The following is a 24,677-nucleotide window of genomic DNA, read 5'->3' as shown; positions in this document are numbered from 1 at the left end:
TACATCTCAATATGGAGACAGCTGAATGAACATCTCTCATCTGACAGAAAACCTGATAGTCAATCATGCCCTGACATGGACTTAAAATGTTTTCTATATGCACACATATACAGCTTCTTACGTAGTAGTGTACATATATTTCACAATGATATTAATGACCAGTCTGATTCTGTCTTTCATTTAAAGCCTCACAAGACATTCTCTGGTAAACCTAATGTACATACCAGAAACAGGACATTCTTGTAATTCCAGCTCTGTAGTTTCAACCTACAACCACATTTGTTCCAATCCCTCAGACAGAGGGACAAACATCTACGGGATCTCTATGCAGTATTCTTAAAATACCCACCTGGAGAAGTGAAGAAACAGATTGACAAAGCCAGATGGGAACCCAAAAATCACCTACCACAGGACAGATCCAACAAGGATACTAACAGATCGCCACTGGTCATCACTTACAGCCCTCAGCTAAAGCCTCTCCAGCACATCATCAAGTCTCTACAACTTATCCAGGAAGATTTTCCCTCATTTGCACAGACCTTGGCAGGCAAGCCAGTCCTCATTTACAGGTAGCCCCCAATCTGAAGTTAATACTCACTACCAACTACACACCATACAACAGAAACACTAACCAATCCCTGCAACAAACTCCATTGCCAAGTCTGTCCACATAGCTACTCAAGAGACACCATCATAGGACCTAACTATATCAGCCACACCATTGGGACTTCACTCACCTGCAAATCTAATAATGTGATATATACCATCCTGTGTCAGCAATGCCCCTCTGCCATGTACATTGTACAAATCAAACTGTCTCTAGGAAACAGAATATATGAACACAAATCAGTCATCAAGAATAACATTCATAAACAAGTAGGAGAGCACTTCAGTCTTCCTGGACTATCAGTAACAGAGTTGCTTTAGTTCACCCAAAAAACCTTCAAAAACATACTTCAGCATGGAACTGCAGATGCAAACTTGACACTACGAGACTGGGTCCGAACAGAGACAGTCACTACAAAAAAGTAATTTTCCCCCTTTTGGTATTTTCACTCTCTCATCCACTTTGGGAATGGACCACATCCATCCTGATTGGATTAATCTCATTAGCATTGATCCTCCACATACTAATATAACACATACCCCATCTTTGCATGTGTATGTAAAGCTACCAAACTGAAGTTTCCACTTCATGCATCTAATGAGGTGGGTTTCAGACTACAAAAGTTTTTGCCCAAAATAAACTTGTTAGTTTTTAAGGTACCACAGGGCTCCTTATTGTTTTTATTCAGATATGTGTCCTTGAACCTGGTGTCTGTTACTATTAGCTGTTAAAACACAAGAAAGGGGTTTATCTTCATCCACTACTTTCCTCTTAATCCTGAACTGCCCCAACAGAATGCTTTGAATATATTATTAGAAGGCTTCATTTTTATTTCAGCTTTATTTGTTGGCTCCTACACTTTCATTTGGGGCTGGAAATTTCATTAATAGTATTCTGTAATGGGATACCATCAAATTTAAACTAAGATGGAGTATATAGCTCCTTTAACTTCACAATTCCTTAGCTACAGTCAGAGTTCATCTTGTTGTGCATATTCTACGGATGCTACAGTATCTGAAAATTTTGTTCAGGTCATCTTGCGCCTCATTCCTGAATTCTGCCCAGAGATATCCCCCGTCATGGGGGCACTGATCTTTTGTTATACAATGTTGAAAACCACTTTTGAATGAAAAGAACTCCCTGAAGTCCATTAAACCTGATACTCTCTCTTCCTATTAATTTAACTCCGCAACTCATCTCCACAGTGCTCCAGTCTCTGCCCCAGGCCCTCACTTGCTCTTTGCCCTTTTCACAGCACTAACTCATCATTCACAATTTTAACAATATACAAACTATGAAAACCTAAGTCTCCGGATTACCAGATGAGATACTCTGGAAAACAATATTTTAAGGAAAGCAGAATCTTATCTTGTGTGGACTGCCCTGAATCTAAACATTTAGTGTTAGTCAGTTACCAAGGGACGAGATGTGCAGACCTGCCCTCTGATTCCTTTTATAGAATTTGACCTAAAGCAACAACAGGTTTTTCTAGTATTGACACATTAGCGTGCATGCCATGATATGTATTTTCAGAGCCACTTTTCCTCCAAATTCAACCAACTGCCACCTTTTTTGTCCCCATTCTAATCACATGTGTTGCTCGTATAGATATAAATGCCACTGTGACAGATTATAGTTATGGCTGCCTTTCCATGCCACTAAGGATGGATTCTTGACAACAATTCAGCAGCCAGTGATATGGTTGCCTTTTATCCACTACAGTCAAGCCTGCAGTCATAGAACACTCACCTGTCTTCCAGCAAAACTACAATTATGGCCTAGGCACACCTTGTCAGGAGCACATGAACTGAAGATCTCAAAGTGATTGCTGTGAATCACTTCTGCCAGAAAGTTCTCTCCCTTTCTTTGTGTGCCTTGCAACTGTTCTTGTAGCTCCTCGCTCTGCTTTCATGCAGATTTTACCTTAGTGGTTAGGAGCAAGACACTGAAGGAACTGGATTTTTGCCATTATTCCTTTTTACCCCACTAGCCATCACTGGCAAATTATTACTGCCCAATGAATATTTTTGCATCTCCCATGTGCTGATCAAATGGCACAAATAAAGAAGATGGAGAAGGTGAGTACCCATGTTAAAATGTTTCCTCTTCCATTAGATCCCTCAGGAAAAGTTCCTTACACGACTGTGCCAAAGAATATCTTAGAGCTGCCTCCATCATAAATACTCTGATTAAAATGTAAATTCAACCAACCTATCAGCTTCCCATTAAGAGGACTCTTTAAAAACACCATTAATCAGCTGAGAGATATGTAGTGAAATACCACTTATCAATTGTAACTGCTTATGACAGTTAACAAAGCTTTATATTTGCCCCAAACATGTGCTGATCTATCAATTATGCCAGGGTTCACTCTCACGCTAATTGTACATTTTTTCTCTAATGCATTTTTGCTGTTATCTCATAGGCTAATGAAAGCCAGGAAATCAATAAATATAAATTATACATGCAAAGAAGGACTGCTGTGAACATAAAGTTTCTAATTAATTGCACTTGATTAATTTATATCCTTTAATTATCTTGCTAAGCCACAAACAACATAAATATCTTTGCAATCTGGTTATTGCTATGTCAGTCATAAAAAAAGCAGACACAGTAAATCTATGAAATCTAGCAAACTGCATTGCTAGAAAACATAATATGGCATAGCACATAAATATAACAGGACACCTATGAATAATTTTAGTGTGACAAATTACCACTAAATATGCTATATGGTTATTTGACTAAGGTTATAATGATGTTATAACTTTAAATGTAGCATATGAAGTAAGCAAAAATATGGTCTTGACCAGTAGGATGATAGAGGTTGCTAGAGATATAAATGTATTTTTAAAATAACTTTGCAGTAGAAATAGAAGTAACACTTCTACGATAGTAAGGGGACACGGAGCAAGTTATTTAACAGTATTCCATATCAGAGTAACTGATCTACTGTCTCCTTGCACTTACAGATAAGATCGCAAAGCAATTTCTTTCTAGAATGATTTGAATATCAGAAATTAACCCAATAGTCAAAATGTACTAATGATACCCAAATTTCCACTGAGTTAAACCCAGTGCTACCCCATTGTCTTCAGCTAAGAAGAAACTGGTTCTTCCTGACATTCTTCCATTGTGTTTTACTTACAAAGTGGTTTTTTATTCTTTTAAGTTTTATCTGCCTTGCTAAACCAGCCATCTGTCACTGATCTGAAATCTAATCCTATCAGTCCAGCAGGCTTGCTCTTTGTCCTATACGACAGCATATTACTGAATATCTATATCTACAACTTTCATAAATGTGTAAAAAGAAACTGTATCAGTCTACAGAGAGACTCAGACAGAGACCATCTGTCAGTGACTAAAGCTATTCTTTAAAAAAAGAAAACATTCATCTGGGATTTGCCCTTTACAGAGTAAACCCACTTAACCTCCCAATAAGATTAACTGTTATTTGTTTCCATTAAATAAAAATGACCATGCTAATATGCATTTAATAGTTCTAACAATAAAAGAAATGGAACAGTTACAATTTAAAATTCTTTGTAAAAATCATATTTTTAAAATTTAACAATAGGTGTTGTGTTTTTATTTATTGATGAGTTAATATGTATTCTTCTCCTGCAGATCTTATTTCCTTAAAACTACAAGGTTGAAGATTTCATCAAGGTAAATATTGAAATTAAAAGACAGCAGGCTCTTGAGTCTGCCATGCAGAGAGGAAAGGAATGATTGTATATAAACTAAGCCTGACTAATGCATGTAAAAAACAATACCTTAGCAGCCCTCTGATGATTTTCACCTGTTCCCTTACACATCTTTGCATTTATGCAAAATAACATACTAGGCTGATTAAACAAGGTTGCCGTAGTTGCAATGCCTGTAGCAGAGTTAATGCACTGTAATGGAGAGGGTGCTCCCCTCTGCTGCAGCACAAGTCACTGATGCAGCCCTCTCGTGTGTGACAAAACATATAAGACCAAAGTGCAGGATTACCTCCTCTACTAGGGTAATCCATAGGGAAGACACCATAGGGCACGTGTGGGGAACCTAAGACCTGGGGGGCCTGAGGCTCGGAGCTCCCACCAGCATTGGGGAGCCTGCACTGGCCCTCCAGCCCCTCCCCCTGCCACCGTCCACTCTGCAAGGCTGGAGCACACAAAATTTACTAGCCTCTCCCCGCAGAGCTCTGGTGTGTGAGGGGAATGTGGGGAGTGTCTTTCTCCTTCTCAGTTGGGGCCATGTCAGTGAGGGGTTGTTTTTGTTTGTTTTACTTCTCACTTGTGTGCATCCCCCGACAGATGTTTCTGTGGTCCAGCAGCCCCCGAACGAAAAAAAGGTTCCACACCTTTGCCATTGGGATATGGAGCAGAGAAAACGCCCACAAGCATCTGCTTACTCTATTTACTGAAAAAAAAAAAAACTTTAAAAACAACAGGTGGTCCTGTAGCACCTAAGGGCATGTCTACACTAGGAAATTTCAAAATAACTTATTTCCAAATAATAACTCCAGAAATAACCATTTTGAAATAGTGTGTTCACACTACAGGGAAGTTTCAAAATTAGTCTGAGGCAGGTTTCCTTAATGTGGATGTGCTACCTCACTTTCAAAACAGCTGTTGAGCAGAGTAACGCGCCAGCGAGATCATGCTAATGAAGTGCAGGATATTTAAATCCCCAGCAAGCACTGGGGAGTAATTACTTTGAATGACTTTAGGGAATAGTTATTTTGAAATAGCAACCGTGGAGCATCCACAATGACATTATTTTGAAATAAGAGTTAGTCTTTGTGGAAAGCAGAAGTTATTACAAAATAACCCGCCCATTATTTTGAAACAACAGGCTTGGTAGTGCGGATGCTTGTTGTTTAAAAAAAAAAAAACTCCGTAGTGTAGACAAGGACTTACAAACCAAAAAATATATATGGTGTCATGACCTTTCATGGGCACAACCCATTTCTTCAGATGACTGACTCATCTGAAGACGAGGGTTGTGCCCATGAAAGTTCATGACACCATATATATTTTTTGTTTAGTCTCTAAGAGTACATCTATCCTTGCACCCTAGTTCGAACTAAGGATGCAGATGTAGGCGACCGAAATTGCTAATGAAGCGGGGATTTAAATATGAGGAGTAATGTTAGTTCGAACCAAGGGGTTTGGATCAAACTAACACTCTCCGGTGTGCACTTTCACTTTCGAAACAGCTGTTGAGCAGAGTAACGCGCCAGCGAGATCATGCTAATGAAGTGCGGGATACTTAAATCCCCGCTTCATTAGCAATTTTGGTCGCCTACATTTGCATCCCTAGTTCGAACTATGGAGCAAGTGTAGACATATCCTAAGGTACTACAGAACCACCCATTGTTTTTTACTGCAATTGTTCCATCTGGAGAGAAGGATGGGAGAGGCAAGGGGCAACGTTTCTTGTGAAAACTCTCATTCTTGGGACTGCCTGGAACCTCCCTGCATCCATATCTGCTGATTCCTGAATCTTCAGAGCCATGTATGTTAGATTTTCTCCTCCCTTTGTGCAGGCACAGATGGTTGCCTTCTGCAGGCGTAATCCAAAACCCATTGGAATCAGTGGGAATATTTTCACTGACTTCAATGAGTGAGACTATCTAAGCATTACAATGTCTTCAAAGAATATCCAACTTCAGTGCATATATTTTGAAGGTTTCTGCTTCCCAAGCATGCCCAAATCATTTTTGGATGAAAAATAGAATAAGATTTTGAATACACTATATATATTTTTCCCGCAAGCTCTACGTAAATGTGTGCGAGTAGCAGAGTGACTTATGGGAAATTATTAAAGATTTAGTTTCAGACCTATTGTTCTGGATTCAACTTCCACCTGTCTTGGAGGTAAGGACTGTCTTTCCTGAATTAAGAACTCACGGTTATTCACTGGAATTCACCCCACTATGCAGGAAATCCTGGTTTCATCAGGTGGAAGTTTAAAGGCTCAGTGGGCCAGAATTTGAGCTGATGTGAATTTCAGTAACTCCATTGCCTTCAATGGAGTTATTTCCATTTACACCAGTCTACCCTCTCACTCATGAAATATAACAGAATCCAGAAAATAGCAGCTTGCCTAACAGAGAAACAATTTTTGGTCAACATGAGATTTATGAAAGGTCAAAAACAAAAGATACAAACATCTAATTTTGTCCTCCTATTCTTACAAATTATTCATTAATTAAATATAATATTTTTACGATCAAGCAATGAAAAAGAAACACATTTTCTCACTATTGTACATATACTATGCAGCAAAGAAGTGCTCATTACTTGTTTGTTCATAGCTATTCCCCAAACTCAATGACATTGCATCCTCTGTGAGCATTTTATGCGTTCTGTAGCTCACTACAATCCTTCACAACAACTCAAAAAGCCTTCTCTTTCTAGTAATGCTTAGACAGCTACTAGCATATAATTTTCCAGACAGTGAAAGCAAGGAGTTGACAATATGTCTGCAAAGTGTTACACTACCCATTATTCCTGTCCTCCAACCTCAGGAAACAGGCCCACAGACTGATGCTGCTCAGGTCAAGTATCCCAGCATTGATGTGTTGCCTATCAAGCCAAGTTAATATTTCGTTTGGTTTTACAGTATAGTGAATAAGGACTTGGAGAAATGGTGAGAATCAAGAATTGCATTGGCCAGGATGATGATTTACAAATGATGTAATAAACTTCTCTGTCTGGTTGTTTATGATACAAGACTACCAATGAACAGGAAGACAAGTATGGCACATAATACTCAGGGATCCCTTTTTTTTCCTGACTGGAACTGATAAGAAAATAGTTCACTGAGCTGAAAAAAATACCAATTCATCCAACAAAAAGGAAGTATGTAACTTCCACTGGAGTTCACTGGATTTGTCACTTCAGATATAAAGCACCTAGATAGAAGCAGAGTAGCAAGGTTTGACTGCAATTACCTTATCTTTCCTATTTTTAGTGACAGGACCAGATTATTTTAAGTGCATTTTATAGAAAACCCTTCTTTACTGAACTATAAAGACTGTAATAAAGACAATACAATGTTTTGAAACTGTTTTAAATCCTTCACTCAGCTTTGCCTCTACAGATTTAACATGTAGGGGTTCTAATCTTACTGCTACTAATTAGAGCTTTAGTGTAATTGTGCCAACAGGGTGCTTGGCATAATAATTACTATTGAGAGATTCTGGTGGAGCTGTAACATGCCCACATAATACAGATATGTCTAGCATTACAGAGCAGTCACCTTTGTATGTTGACTCTTAAGTTGGTTAAAATCTAAGTAAGGGGTTATTTTGCCTTTATAATAAAACTCAAAAGGCATATACGTATATATGATTTAGGTGTTCATTTTTTCTTCTGATTCTTTTGAATATTAATTAGAAGGAAGACTAGAAGACAACTAATGCAGCACATTTTATTCTGCATATTTCATAATTTGGTCTAGGCTGGTATGGGGATAATGAGCAGAAATGCTAAATCTGACAGGTCACACTTCTTGAAATTTAATTATATATTTTTCTCAGTATAAAGTTCTCAGTTGCAAAAAATACACCATAATATATAATAAACAGGACTAGAAAGTAGGGATGGATACTTTAAATATTTTGCATTTGGAAAGTTCTTGTGCTGCATTTTCATTACTGTTACTGATTTCCAACTATATCTTTACACATCTATTTAAGATAAATGGAAAGATCTGATGTCAAATAGAGAAAATTCCCCTTACTTAAAAATGCAATGGGAAGGGTATTAAAGAGATACATTTTGCTTTCCTGATCATTCAATAGGACTTACAGAGATTACTGGCTCAGTACTAAAATACAATTCTTTCCATATTTAACCCTTTATTATAGTGAAAATCAAACATTTTGCTACAAATATTTTTCCAACTCTGTAAACTTCAGATACAACTATGTAATCATAACTAACCAAAAGCGCATCTTAATTATGGTGATTTTGAAAAAAGTACTTCAAAAGCAGGTTACTTTTTTTTAATTCAAGGCACAACCTACTTATTTGGGTATCCAAAGCTGGTTCAGGGAGTAACATCTAAAAGGGTATAATAAACTATTTTAGGCATACTGAAATGATTTTTTTAACTGTTATACTTTAAAAAAAAAAAAAAAAAAAAAAAGGAGCATGTAATGGCATGAACCAGAACTCCATTTGAAAGAGACAGGCTTGTTTTTACTGCCCCTTAGTGCTTCAATTTTAAAGTGACAGGAAACCAATTTCTGATTACAAATCAATGGGTTAGATGTCACCTTCAGACAGTAGTAAATTTAGTTGTTGATATTAGATAGTAAAGAAGGATGTTAGAAAACATGCGTGTTGCCATTTACATACATATAAAGTAAGGTAAAACAAGATGAAATAATACTGCAGCAAAGTCTCCGAGTTTCCTCCTTGTGCCTTCATTCACCTTTCCTAAGACCATTTCTCTCAGTGCAAGTAAAATTGGAACTGTGTCATTCATTTGTACATCATCAGAATAATTAAAATGTAATTAACAGCTGCCATCATATACACATGTGGCATGCAAGTTAAATATCCCAGACAAGGATTCAGTGAAAATATCCTGAGCTGAGTGTTTTTCTCCTTATCTATACAGTACATTTCTTTGGTAACATAATGGAAACAAAAACTGTGTATGTTCCTGTCATGTAAGATACCTTTTGATGAAGCCTCTTTTTTCTTTAAGCTTTTAAGATAATCTTAGAGAAATCATCAAACTATAAAAAGAAATCAATAAAACAGAAAAGGTTCCCATCACCCTTAAAAATCCATAACTTTTGCATTTTAATAGAGACACTACAAGACTATACCAGTCATTTTCTTTCTGATGTGTTCCTTTGATTTCACTCTTATCTCACAGGACTCTTGACTTTCCTGAGAAAGGGATTATTGAATTGTGTCTCTCCCTCAGATGCTCTTGATCATTCAAGTAGTCTGTACTTAAGAATGTTACAGAGTCTGCTCAGCTGCTGGCTCTTTAGGAACTCATCAGGGAATGTCATCTTAATATTAATTGGGTTTTGTACAGGAATCTGAATCTCACAGTGAGTGGGTTTCAAGAGAGAAGATTATGCCCAAAGCCAGATATAAAGACAAACATATTTAGCACAACAATTATGATAATTGCAGAAACACTCAGTTGAGAAATAAGTAAATCTGATTAAGGGCACTTCTACATGATCAAATATTAATCTGATGTCTTCACTCTAACCTGGTTTGAACATAAGAGGCTTCTTATGGTTTTATGTATTAACAGATTTGTAGAAGCTGAACTCATAGTACCTAATAATATAGTACATCTAAGTCACTACAGTAAAAGGCTCTTTAAAGAATGTAATCCACTTAAATTAAAAATAGACACAGATTGAATCATAAAGCTTAAATTAAAATTAAAATGCAGTCAATCAATACAACTTTTATATAAAGCCCAGAATGAACTATATTAGTACTTTTTCCATTTCACAGCATAAGTATTAGATATATTTCTTCTTGGTTAATAGAGGCTTAATCTCATCATAAAAAAATCATCATAACTAATATAACCCAGACACTAATTTAAAACTTTCCAGATCTACTTAATACCCACACAAATAGATGGAGTAAAATATGTATACTTTTGGCTAAGTATGAGAATTAATTTTGTTAAAACATATATATAGTAGTCACTTATCTATTTAAATAATTTAAATAAACTTTGTCTTTACAGTCATTACAACTCAGATTTTTCCATTGTTAAATTCACAGGTCAACTTTCTGTATTGGAGTCATGTTACTGAAGTGTAACTTCAACCTGCAATAAGAAAGTTGTCATATAGATAGGATATCAAAGCATCAGAGATAGTTGTTTGATTTGTCAACAAAAAAAATTGCTATCAGAAAATACTAATCTTATTACTCAAGATGGCCTTGTTGTAATATAGTTTATTAATCTGGTCTTTAGACTACTTTTTAAATATACTTCACAAAGTAAAATATTATGTGTATATTAAACCTATATACAATATACATCTGCATCTATGCATATATTTTTGTTGATTCCCTACAAGTATATTTATGCCTGCATGTTCAGTCTGAAAGTGTGCATATTGTAATTCTTACATAACCATTTGGAAATGCATAATAAAAACATTTCTATAGGTGGCCAAAGACCTGAAAGCTCATTAACACCTGCAAATTGTTTTAGTGATGTATTTATTTAATTATTCACACACACACAATTTTTGTAATGCTCATATCAATGAGAATTTCTCAGCCTTCTATCAACTTTTTCTTTATTTATCTTTATTTATTACGAAGAATTAACCACATATAGAAGTTGTGGAAGGTAAATCTTGCCAGCATGGCTTATCTCCCATAGTAATTAGGCTTGTGTTTCTGCTTTATTAACTCTGATACAACAGTGCCCTGCCCTCTGTCACCGGGGGTACTAATAGATGATTATCACTACGATTTGGAAACCATACAAATTAAATGATGAAGTGAGAGGAAGTGAAATAAAGCAATGAGTTCAAGGACAAGTGGGTTAGTCATTTAAATTCTCATTTTCAGAATGTTAAATAGGAACTTTACATGCAAAATATAATTTATTACAAGGTATAATAATTTAAATTTGCAAGAAGATAAACATACACATAAGCGCAATATTAACCCTTTTACAATACGAGGAAATATTTTGTTTCATTACATAGTATTTTACATGATAAAGTTTCTTTGTCCTAAAATAGAAGTTTAGGAAGTAAAATTCTTCAACATATGAATACAACGCAATGTAACTTAATTCTCTTTAAATACAATTTTACATATTATTTTTTGAAATGTCAACTGAATTTTCCCTGCCATTGTAAATAGTTCAAAAGGACTGATAATAATCTCCAAAATTTCCTAACACCTAAATATATTTGATTTGCATTCATACACATTACCTGAAGATATAATGTATAATTTCTATTTCTTAGATATCTATTTTCATCCACTAATCTCAGAGTTAAACTTTACAGAACAACTCCCCCTTTTTAAAATCCAAATGTCTCCTTATCAGAAAAATTACCTCAGACTATGGAAGAAGCAAAATTACTTGGTTTACTTAAAAACTGCTACCACTATTTTCCTCCCTTTGATAATATTCATTGGTAGTTTCATATGCTAAAAAATCCATTTAGCAAAGTGATTTCACATGTGGCTTTAAGTTTTGAATTGCTTGATTAAGAAACGATAGCCACACATGTCCAAATAATTGTCTTCCTCCAAAGAAATGGATTAAGGCAAGTCCAAAAACTCAAAAGAACTACACTGAATATTGACACAACATTAAACAATTTTTACAAATCAGTATTTCCATTTTGTATTATTAATACAACGCATGTATGTACTCTGATATAACATCACACTATATTGTATTAGCTTGATTCTCCCATGGGAATTTTAGATGTAACAGTTCTAAATTACAGAGAACTATTTTTCTAGCAGATAAGGAAAATGTATTCATACATTATCCAGAACCGTTGTTTTTAAATCTTCATTTCCTGTTGAGCTAAAGCTTCATGTCAAAACCCAGCTTTATCAGAAGTGAATGCTGCCATGTATGTAGAATACCTCATTATACCATTCAACGTAATTGTTTAGAAGAACTAGGTTTGTTCCTCAGAAATGAACTATTACTCTGCATGTAGGGTTACTTTCTCAAGAATATATTATGCTACACTATTTCAATATTTACAATTTGGAGTTCTCCTAGTTAACTTGGCTGCAAAGCATCATGATTATTAAAACTTCTGGCTTTGCAAGGGCCTATTTCATGCATTCTGAGAATATAAATATCCACAGTAATAATTTATTTTTGAAAGGAAGTACAAGGACCAATGATTTTACACAGAAATACATCTGTTACACTGTACAAATTCAAAACATTATACCTATCTTATAGCCACACAATACATGATACATGTAATAAAATAGGCTTCAGATTAAAATTAAAATGTAATTTTATTTCCAAAATAAATATATCTGAATAATGAAACATACTTCAATGATATAAGGTTTTTTTTCAGAGAAATGGCCATTATTTAGCAAAATGTGCTTCAGTGCAACACTACAAAACCTCCTGTATTGCTTAAAATTATATCTTATGTTAAAAACTACATCCACCTTATTGAATTAGAAAAGCCTCCTAAAAATGTCAGTTACCAGCTTTGGAGAGGAAAAGATTTACAGACAAAACACAATTGCATATACTTAGCTAATAATCATCATCCAGCTAGCCTTGCTGTGTTCTGAAGAATTGTATTCCATGGTTAGCATGTTTACATTCATTCAATTCTAGCTGCAGATTACGGCAATTAGATATTTATCCTCCTTGGGTCTATTTAATGTACACTGTTTTTATTTATGTTGAACTTGAATCCATTATCAGAAACAAAGCTGCATACATATAACCCTAACCAGTTGCTAGAGATGCATACAGACTACTGCTTGTTTACTTTGGGAAGACTAATCTTATGGCATGCATTAAAAATGTTGTACTTGTCACTGACTAATACAGCAAATTGAAACCTTGGAACAGTCTTATTTACAATTCAAGGACTCCACATTTAATTCTTGAATCGGAATTTTTACTTAACCCTTTTGTTAAAAAAACCTGAGGCACAGGGCAATATACAAAAATATCACAAACTAACCATGAAAGCAACGTCATTTAATTTCTCTAACACCGTATTTCACTAAAAGATGGATCTAGCTGTCATCAGATCAGTCTCAACTTACCATCTTTATCCCTTGGCTAATATACACTATACAATTGGATATTTTAATTGTTTTGTGCTATTCACACAGCTAGGGATTTTACCAGAAAAATTACTCCCTCCATTTCTTAAGTAAAACTTAGCTGCTGTTTTTACTTACAGTTTTCAGCATTTCTTTGTCTTCTAAACCATTTTATCTTTTAATATGAAAGTTTTATGAGTTATTCTATCAGAAAATTCAAACCTTCACTAAGTGACATGAACAGTTACAGTTGGTTTAAGTGTAGTTGGGTACCCCTTATTCCACAAGGAAAAAACGATATATGGCATATGTTAACATCTAAAGGCTGAAAACATAGCCAGTAAAATAGTCTCCCAGACTCAAGGAAATCACTACTTAATTCAACAAACATTTGTTTCAGCTCAGGCAGTGCACTAGAAACTTTTAGCAGCTTTCTGGTTCAATAATTCTGTTTGATATGTAGACTCATAACATGCAGCACAGCACCATCTGCTGGTTTGAACAATGGCTTTGGAGATTACATATCCAGGAAACCAGAAAAAGGGATTCTCAAATCTCTCTGAAATATGAAAGAAAGGCATCTTACTCACCTCAGTTCACCAAGGTTTCTAGGATTCTTCACAGATGCACTAGAGACAGAGCGAGACAGAAAGACAGACAGAGTCAGAGAGAGAGAGCACTGTAAAATGTGTGTGAAACAACATTTGAAAATCATGTAGAGACATAATCTCAGCACTAGGGCCTTAAAAGAAATAATGACAATAGGATTCCTCTTTTATGGTCCACAGAAGAGCTGACTTTAAAAGGTCTTTCAAACATTACATTCTCGCCGTAGTCTATATTATCTTTACACGGGTTTTGTTTTGGTGTTCCATTTTTATTTGGTTTTTGTCAATCAAGCGTTTAATATATAACCAAATATAACAAGCAGTGGTCTTAATATAATAATTGCTGAATGTAACATTTCTCAATTAAAAGCGTGCCATTATTTTATGTTTCTACTTATTTCACACAGAAGTAAAAAGTAAAGAAAAAGAAAACAAATACTGTATATAAAAAGAAACAAAATGAAAGAATCGATTTTCATTTTGTCAACCTTTCATATATACAAATGGGGAGAGTAAGCAAACAATATTTTCAGTAGTACCATTAGAGGGCCATAGTAGCTAAGATAGTCTCAGAAACACTTTTAGTGAGGTCTGGACAATTGGTTTTCAAGACCTGTTTAAACAGAAATCTTAATTCTCTTCATTACTGCTATTTCAAAGGACAACTAATACCCTCTTCCACTTTTAGGTGTTTGCTGGCCCGTTAAAAAATAACATTTAAAAAGAAAGATTATGCAAATTTCATACCCCAAACAAAAAAGCACTTTTCCAGTTCCTAAATAGGTAGGTTGTGTGTGTATGTAGGCAGCAGAAACAATTTTTTATGCCAAATTAAGAGCCAAATTTTACAACATCAATTGATTTGCTTGAATAATTAAGTGTTGCTCAACATGAATAAAGCTGCAGAACTGGAACCCAAGTCTTTGTTCAGTCTTACAACTGAGTAAATGAGTTCATCGTAAGAGAACTTTACAGATTGGAAACACAAATTCTAGTTACACTTCTATAAATTATTTTGTTGACTTGATGCCTGCTTCATGAAGTGTGTAGAAGCTTCAGCTGGTGCAAATGCAGACTGAAAATGTCAGATATTTAGTATCCACAGTGGGATTTCAATTACGGTTCCCTTTATGTCAGCTTGGTGATGAGCAGCTGGGCTAACTGTGGAAGAGTGCATGGCATTCTGGGAAACACTAGCAATGCACAGTTTACCAAAGATAACAGAGTTACCTTGTGGGCATAAGTGGCAGATTTCTCCTTTAAAAATACTATTGCTGCTCTTACCAAGAAAACATGTGGCTAGGACCTGATGCAGAGCCCATGGAAATGAAGCGAAAACCTCCCATTCACTTAAATAGGAACTGAGTCCAGCCCTCAGAATCTAGCATTAAGAGTCAGAACACCTGGACTGTGTAGCCTAGTATAAATCATTTAGGGCCAAGTTCTCTATCCTTTCCATACACCCCTACATCTAGACAGGCAAGGTAAAAATATTTTAAATAAATAAAGTAGCTCTAATGATGTGAATGTCATTATTCTGTTTTAAAAAGGTGTAACCCCAAAAACAACAATCTGGCCATCAGCCTCTGTGTCTGCTTGCCTGTCTGTAAAATTGTGAATCTTTCTTTCCTATCTACCTAACTCACAAATATGCTAGGAGATTTAGTTACTGTCTGTAAAGCTCTGTAAACCAGAAGCACTACAGAATATGATATACAGTATGTAACATATACACCTGTATACAATGAGAAATAGTGATCTTGATTAGCGCATATGCAAACAGAGAAAGAGCAAAGCAGGTAATAAGAAAAATGTCACATAAATGAGCTTATCCTGAAACACTAATGGGTGTTTTGCCATTGGTGGTATGATCATGCCTTCCCTTCCCAACCGCTGGATAAAATAATAGAATACTAGAAATAAAAGGGACCTCGAGAGGTCATCAAGTCCAGTCCCATGCAATCACGAGCACCATCTAAATCACAAAGATCAAGCACCATCTAAATCATTGCTCTAGCCTATTTTTAAATATCTCCCAATGCTGGAGATTCCACAACCTCCCTAGGCAATTTATTCCAGTGTTTAACCACCCTGATAGTTAGGAAGTTTTACCTAATGTCCAACCAATGCAATAACAAGGAAGGACTTGAATTTAGGATAATCTCGGCTAAATAAATATTTGTACTAAATTTAATTTGGTGAGGTTTAATTCTATTTCAAATTATAGTATATAACTGTCTGTTTCCTTTTAACTTTAGTGACTCTCTGTGGTTGGTACTTATTAAGTATAATTTTATTTGTCTCTGTGGTGACATGTAGTTTCTTCAGACAGTATGATGTGGCAAGAAAGTTTGTATGCTATGTTGCATCAGTGTGAGTCAACAGAACTCATTGTTTTACAGACGAAACAAAAGGTAACCAGAAGTTATATCTCATGGTGAGACATATCATTCATAGACACTATCTCACTGCAACACAGGAGGAAAAATGTGCATCGTCACAGTACCTGTACAGAATGAATGCCTGGTGCAACTACAAATGGTTTATTATTTTAACCCCTCTCTAATATTCTATTGGGATAATACAAAATACCTCAAATTGAAGGAATTATTGAGATTTAATTTAAAACTGAACACTGACGGATGTTGTGACAATAAGAAGAGATTTCTGACATTCTAATCCTAACCCTAAAGTCCAATACTATGAGCTGTGCACATGCTGAACTCTGATTGTTTTACATTTTTGCTGCAGTGTTAGAACATCTGAGTTGTTAATAACAGAGTTAAAACAATCAATTTACTGTAAAATATATCTGTCCTGTAAATCTAATGGATTGAACTTGGCAATCTGTCAGTTGAAATCTATGGCAGTTGTGGGTGCCCATTACATCTCAGGATTAGACAAATTTTCTCCTATGTTGCAAAGCTGTACTATTGGAGAGGTAACCCGTATTACTTCTGGTCAGGATTGGTCAGTTTTCCATACAACAGCATGTTATTCAAGAACAACAACAAATCACCCCACCACTACTGTTTTCAATAAAGCCAGGTAACTTAAGGCAATAGAAGTTTGACCCTGAGAGAGCTCGAAGGATCAGTAACTGTCGGTAAGTAGGACTACTTTTTTTGTACTGACTTGTCAGGCCCTTGTACTGTAAATTCAGAGGGGCAGGCACTACACATGTTTGTAAGGTACCATAAACACTTACGGTGCTTTGCTTTCTAAAAACAAAATAAAAAACCTCTTGACAAGCTATAGCAAGTTTTGATAAAGCTACACTTTCATTAAATACACTATTACAGTCAAACCTACTAATATAGAAGGCTTATTTTAAAAAAGCCATAGAATATTGTAGGTTTGTATATAAGAAAGAAGCCACCCACTTATTAGATACTGAACATCATTTTGTGGAAAGAATCACAACACTGGTATGAACATTAATACCACAAACTTTAAACCAACTATATATGGAAACAAGCTCTTATGCTTTAAAGAGCCCCTAAGACATACTGTAATGACATTCCATCCACATCCATTACAACTATTCACAGTTCTTGCTGCAGGTGTTAATCAGTAAAAAACACAAATAAGAATGTATCTTCCTAAAGACTGAATTTTGAAAAAGTGATATAGATTTTATCATATGCAAAATCTACTAAATATTTTAGAAATTTTGTCTGTCTGTATGTCTGTCCATCCATCTGTGAGTCAATTTGTTCAAGGACTCCGCCTAAACAGTAAAAGCTAGGACCATTAAGTTTGGTTTGCAGCAGCTTCTTATCATAACTCAAAGCTAAGTAAGGATTTGGTTGTGCCAGGACAATGGGATGTTCCTGGAATTTGATTGTTTCTAATAAAATGGAAAGAGAGGAATCTGGCAGGAGGGACAGTTATACGCAGAATGACCACAAGGGGGCAGCAAGGGGCCAGAGATGGGACAGCTACAACTCCATTGAGTCAGCAGGAGGCATATATATATACTAGCCAGTAGAAAAACAGGAACAGATTTTATCAAAAGTTTACCTCCTTTTCCAGCCAAATTTGAAATTTTGACCAGAATTACTAAAATTATAAATAATGAAAACTATCAATAAGTCCCATTTGAAAATTAATAAGACTGACACCTCCAGGTCCTCATTCTCTTGATCAATTTCCTTCTACTCTAAGTGAAAACAGATGCTTTAAATGTAAGGGATTTAGCAGGTCTTTACTAGACCCACTAAATCGAACCCTGGAAGATCAGTGTCTATCCTCCAGTAAGTGGAGATTTGGCCTTATTCTACTTTAATGAAATGTATCCAATTGTTGGATGCTGAAAATATGGCACTCGGTCAATAGTTAAATTTTCTTCAACAAAAGTAACGATGACTCTGATTCAGCAACTTTATATGCACATTCACCTAATTTTAAACTTGTTAGCAGGCTTGCTGAAATCAATGAAATTCCTCATATGCTTATTGTGAGTTAAGTGCTTAAAAGTACCTCTCCCAAATAGGACCTAACTGAGACTAAGAATAGATGTATTACAAGACACAACCTTTTGAAATAGTAGTATCTCAAAGCATTCATTCTCTCCCTCTTTCAGCTTTACTCTAGCATAAGGTCATCTTTGTCAAAATTCTGAAGAAAACCTACACCATAAAAATAAGAGTCATAATGGTTCCATTCATATTATGTTGAATCCAAATGATGATGTATGTCCCTGGGTTTTCTTAAAGATCATAGGTTATGAAGAGTTTGTCTTTTAAAAACATGTTCCCCTAATATAAATGAGGATTCTGATAGCATATCCAGCAAAAGGCATTGTGGGGTGAGCATTTTTTTTTAAAGCGTTCTTGCCTATTTTTAGATTAACACACAAAATTACTGACTTATTGTGAATAGCTCTGGAATAAATAATGAGTATAATGACCTATGAAAGGTGCATGAAACTACTGGTTGAGGAAGCCTAGTCCGAATTACCCAGTTCGTGCCGCAGGTAGCCGCGGGGCACGGAGTCCGAACTAGCGGACATTTAAAAATGGCAGCGCCCGGCAAGATGCAAATGAAGCCCGGGAAATTCAAATCCCGGGCTTTATTTGCAACTCTGGTTGACTACATTACCACCAGAGTTCGAACTAGGGTGGTAGTGTAGACATAGGTCACAGGCTCTCCCAAGAAGGGTTACTACTTAACACACTACATGCAAACTACCCTGTATATCCTATGAAATACCCCTTTTCCTAGGAAGGATAAGCAGGTCCAAATCTCTTCCAGGCACAGTACTGAAAGAAAAGAGAGGAGAGCAGGGGAGGTGCACTGTGCCATGGTGCCATACTACCACATAGCGTCTGTTGCAGCTGCTGTTGGTTCATGAACACACATGCACAAGAGATGAAGCCCAATGAATCTGCCTAATTATGGAAACCCCACACAGGACAGTTCCCTGCACCCTTACCATCATTTGCAGAACTTTCTGAATTCCAAGCCTTACAGCGTCTTTATTTTGAGCCAGAGGTTCTGGCCTTTTGTAGATAAAGGAGAAGAAAGGCATTCAGGGTTTGGTTTTGCTAACAAGCTCACAGTTCAGATACAGACACAAGTAATGGAGCCAAACCAATTCTACATGTTCGCAAAGCCTCCTATATGATGTCAAGTAGCAGTGGAAAATCTTAAAGGGCATATGATAGTATCACACATCAGCTGCAAATCCCCAAGCTCAGGGCATTCGGGGGCAGGAAGAGACAACACAGCAGTTCCAATCACCTGTGTATGCCCTCCAAACCCCCATCACAAGCGTACACTGTGTGCCACTGTAATCCACACACCTGCTGGGTGTGGTGTACTATCCCATTAAGTGGCGCCAAGACCACATACAGTGAGAATAATGAGTCTGCTCTACAGCCTTAGCTGACAGCCAGCTGGCTTTTAGATCATGCACTAAGCTCCAGAGATCCCAAGTTCAATTCTGCCTGTCGGTGTACTATGACAATGACCTTTTCTGCCTAATGTTATCTCTTTAGGGATTCATTAGTACGATGTACCAACCTTATCACTACTGTATGCCAAACACCACTTAAAGCAGGAAGGAAATAGGGTGTTTATTTGCACAACTTTCCTTCCACGTTCTGTAGCTCAATGGATCCTGATGATAAAGTTACAGTGGAGCTGCTTCACTGCCCCTTCCAGAATATTGTTCAATTTCAAATAGAAGCAAAAAACAGATTTCTGTGCCCATTGCTTAGATAAAAGCCAATGTCAGAGTGGAGGCCTCAGTATCAATGATATGAAAGGAATTATATATGGAACTGTCAATAATTGCTTTTCTAATAGCGAAACAGCCACAACCAAATCCTGACTCTCAAATGTATGCATTGCTAACAATTATGCACAAATTTATTTCTTCAAATATTCCTTTGTAGACTGTTTGCAAGGAATATATTGCATTTGAAAGGTGAAATTCAAGCTGCTTTGCTTGGCTATACCATAGTGACATGGTATACTTGCGCTCCAAGCCTGACAGCATACAATGGTTAGAAAGGGATGCTGATGGGAGAAAATATTCTTCTCCATTTTCACTTCATTTATTAAATGCGTTTGACAGTACTTTGTGCATATGTTGTTTCACTGATTCTCCAAAATAGAGAGTTCCCTTGTTTGGGTTTTCCCCACACTAACAAAGGAAGAAGCTTTTTTAGAAAAAATTGAAAATATTGCAAACCAAAAGAGCTGATAATGAGATCCAAGGTAAGGGCAGCATCTGAAATTTCCCTGTACTTCAAATAATGTCTCTTTCACAATTATGAATCGAAGTAGAACCTGCCATCTGTGGAGCAACCATAATGATGTATTTACATTCCCCTTTTGTATGTGAACATTTTAAAGCTATTCTACAGCCTCTGAAAAGGGAATTGCAAAAGATCCATGAATAATTGGTGCTTTCGTTTCAAATGTAACATAAATCCCAATTAGCAATGGTATATTTTCTAAATGAAAGACTGTTTACAGAAGAAATTATCACTATTTGGTTTAGAAAATTCCATAAGTTAGAATGCTAAATGAAGAAAATGTCGCTAAGTTTTCATCATAATGGTAGTGGAGTACCTTAACAGCATCTAAGGATATTTATCAATATGCATGATGCATTTCAGATGAAAACTACATTGACTACTGCAGGTGGATGTGTGGGTCTTGGTTATATATCTGAATTACCCCCCACACCTGGAATCTGCAGAATTCAGATGGAAATCTCATGAAAAGGGACTTAAGGTATTTCAGTTCTGGTCAGAATATGGAAATTAAATGATATGTAGGTCCACCGATGGGCAGGGACAAAGGGAACAACTGTTCAGGGCCCAACAATTCAAAAGGGCCTGGTGCTCCTGGCTGCTGCCACAGCTTCTGTGAAGCTAGCCCTAGCTCTGCCCCCTCTGTTTGAGGGCCCACCCCTTCTGGGGGCACAGATCTGTCTCCCCCACCTTGCCCAGGGAGCTGACAAATTTGTCAGCCCCACTCAGGCTACATCTACCCTGCACCGTAACTCAAAATAAGATAGGCAATTTGTGTAGCTCAAATTGCATATCTTATTTCGATGCTATTTCAAAATAGCTTATTTCATCATTTAGCGGTGCAAAATTTCAAAATAAAGCACTATTCCAAAACATCTCTTACTTCTTGTAGAAAGAGGTTTACAGGGACGTCAGAATAGCAAGCCTGAAATAGCATGCTTGCTATGAAGACACAGGATAGATATTTCGGGATACTCCAGTATCCTAAAATAGCATGGCAGTGTAGATGTAGCCTGAGTATTAAAAAAAAAGTTTGAATTTAACTGTGGAAATGGGTAAGAATTCTGAAGGAAACTGGGATTTATTTCCAAACAGGTCTACTCCAGAGATGATTGTTTAAAAAAAAAATCCCCTTTCTAATTCGCATGTTTCACAGCCATAGGCTTTTCCTGCTAAAGGTTTAACTGCTAGGCTGGGATGGTAACTATTTTAATTCCCTCAGTAAATCCATTCTGATTAATGTGAACACTGTACAATAGTCCATCCATAGTAGAATAATTAAGGAGCATTGAAAACCCAATCACCACTGAGGCAAATAGTGGGAAATTGTTGACCTCACACAGATCATTCCAGTAGGCAATTCTGCACATTCATTACTGTGAAAAACAGAGCCATTAAAAGAGTTTAATTCCCAGCCTTAAAAAAGAAAACAACAACAAAAAAATACCCTCCACTATCTTTTGTCTATGAAACCTTATTCTTTCATCAGTTAATACATGAAACCTGTTAAGCGAATGGATATATCAATAATGAATGGATATGTCGGCACACTTAGCAGGTTTCACATATTAAACGATGAAACAATAAAGTTAAACAAGTAATAAAAGGAAGGTGGTGTCCCCTAAGATAGGGAAGGTTTCCTTAAACCAACAACAACAACAAAACCTATTAAAAAGTAATTTGCTTCAAGCACTTTGGTCTCAGTTTTGGGGTAGAAACAGGTGATTACTAAAAAATTATTTCTCTGTGTTTACAAACCTTGCCAGGGTAAATGCTTCCAAGGCTTTTGGAAGCCAGGTCACTGACAGATCTACCTATCATCAGCCTTTTGGCCCAAGACGCAGGATGTGGCAAGTACTGCTTCAATAGGGTTACCAGGTGTCCGGTTTTGAACCAGACTGTCCAGTATTTGAGCTTTCTGGTCAGGAAACAAATTGAGAAAATATAAATGTCCGGTATTTTCTAACTAAGATGTAATGTAATGTCAAGTGTGTCCAGTATTTTTGTTGAAACCATCTGGCAATCCTATGCGTCGAAGTTCTCAGGACCAGTGTTGGTACCAAGGAGAATGTCGGTGTCTGGGGATATATTTACTCTTCAATTTGGCACCAGCAGCTGGCCAGTGCCAGCTGACTGACTCCATGGTCTCAGGCAAAGGGGCTGTTTAATTACAGGGTAGACATTTGGGCTCAGATCCTTCCACTTTGCAGGGTCCTAGAGTTCAGGCCCCAGCCACAAGTTCTTAATTGAAGTGTAGACACAGGGTTGATCTTGCAAAGTGCTGAGCCATTCAGCCCTGATAACTCAAGAACATACATAACTTTAAGCACATTAATCATCCCATTGAAATCAATGGGAACACGAATGTGCCTCATGATAAATACATATTGCTGTGCTGAGCCCAAGTCCTAATAAGTTTGCTTCATCTTACTCAGATCCCTAGTGTTATCTTTCCACTAACATTTGAGAGGTCAGGTTCTACTACCGGCACTTGTACCTGCTGAAAGTGAATTTCATCTTCACATTAACTGGTATAAGTGGAGATCAAATTTTCAATTCACACATCTCATTTATATCAGCACTGTTTGCACACTCATCCAATCAGACAAATAAACAGTGCCCTGTGACCGCAGGCCAATTTCAACTAGCCAAAACTGCTCAAATACCAAATGATGAATAGGAAATACTGAATATCTATACAACTGTTTGGGACTAAGCTGCAGATGGAAAAATAAGAAAAAGCTTTGAACAGCAAATACATCTGAAGAAATAGCCATCTAAACAAAGATTCTGCTTATGGAATACCAGTAAGAAGAGCTACAATTCTGAGAAAAGACATCTACGGTAATTCACTCAGCTGTAATGCTTTACTCTTAGACATTTTCATTATTTACTATTTGCATTCCCTGTTAATAATACTGTCATTCATTGCAAAAAGGGTCATATTTTCCTCTCACTTCCACTCTTCTTCTCTCTGGGTATGTCTACACTAGCCCCCTAGTTCGAACTAGGGAGGCTAAGGTAGGCACTCGAAGTTGCAAATCAAGCCCGGGATTTAAATATCCCACGATTGATTTGCATCTTCTCGGCCGGTCGCCATTTTTGAAATTTACAAGTCCAGACTAACTGCCCGCGTCTACATGTGGCAGGGACCCGGTATTTCGAATTAAAGCCCCTAAATCAAACTACCTGTTAAACCTCCTTGCAGGAGGAACAACAGGTAGTTCGATTTAGGGCTTTAATTTGAAATATCGGGTCCCTGCCGTGTATAGATGTGGGCAGTTAGTCCAGACTCGTAAATTTTAAAAAGACAACCGGCCAGGAAGATGCAAATCAAGCGCGGGATATTTAAATCCCGGGCTTGATTTGCAACTTCGAATGCCTACATTAGCCTCCCTAGCTCGAACTAGGGGGGCTAGTGTAGACATACCCTCCCCCTCTCTGAAAGAGAGAGAGAAAGAGAAAGTATGAGATCAACATTGTTGCTTCTCATCCCTGGAAGAAGCTGCCTTTTCCACTTATTCAGAATTGGGTTGGGTGTAGGAAACGTTCTTGATAGTTATCTTCTGAACTACTAACCACATTCCGGGCACAGAGAATCCACCAACTCCGACAGACTTGTTCACCAGAGTTTGGAACTCCACTGAATACTTAACTAAAGCTCTAATTTTGATATGCTTTTCAAAGGCAGTCACAAAATGAATATCAAAGAATAAAAGTAATCCACATTGGGAAACCTGTCAGAAAATTGTTGGGAAAATAAAGTGAATCAATAGCATGTCAAGAGACTCAAATGGAAAAATATTGAATATTCATTTTCTTGGTTTCAGAGGGGTAGGGATTTAGTAGAACTGGAGCAGCCTGTGGGATTTTAGGCTCTCTTGGAAACATTCAAATAATTTTTTTGTGC

The 24,677-nt window shown here is 36.7% G+C and overlaps 1 long non-coding RNA gene across 1 annotated transcript in view; it reads right to left on the bottom strand.

Annotated features, from left to right (window-relative positions):
* The window catches only part of LOC142831159 (uncharacterized), a 63,572-nt gene that overhangs the window by 25,273 nt on the left and 13,622 nt on the right, over positions 1-24,677 (bottom strand). The window contains exon 2 of the long non-coding RNA XR_012906831.2: positions 13,983-14,021. This is a non-coding gene — a long non-coding RNA (uncharacterized LOC142831159). The remainder of the gene's footprint in view (positions 1-13,982; positions 14,022-24,677) is intronic.

This window comes from Pelodiscus sinensis, chromosome 12, assembly GCF_052426305.1.
Source record: "Pelodiscus sinensis isolate ZL-2025 chromosome 12, ASM5242630v1, whole genome shotgun sequence".
Lineage (NCBI taxonomy): Eukaryota > Metazoa > Chordata > Testudines > Trionychidae > Pelodiscus > Pelodiscus sinensis.
The sequence above is the reverse complement of the archived record's forward strand: the minus strand, read 5'-3'. Positions and strand labels throughout refer to the sequence as shown.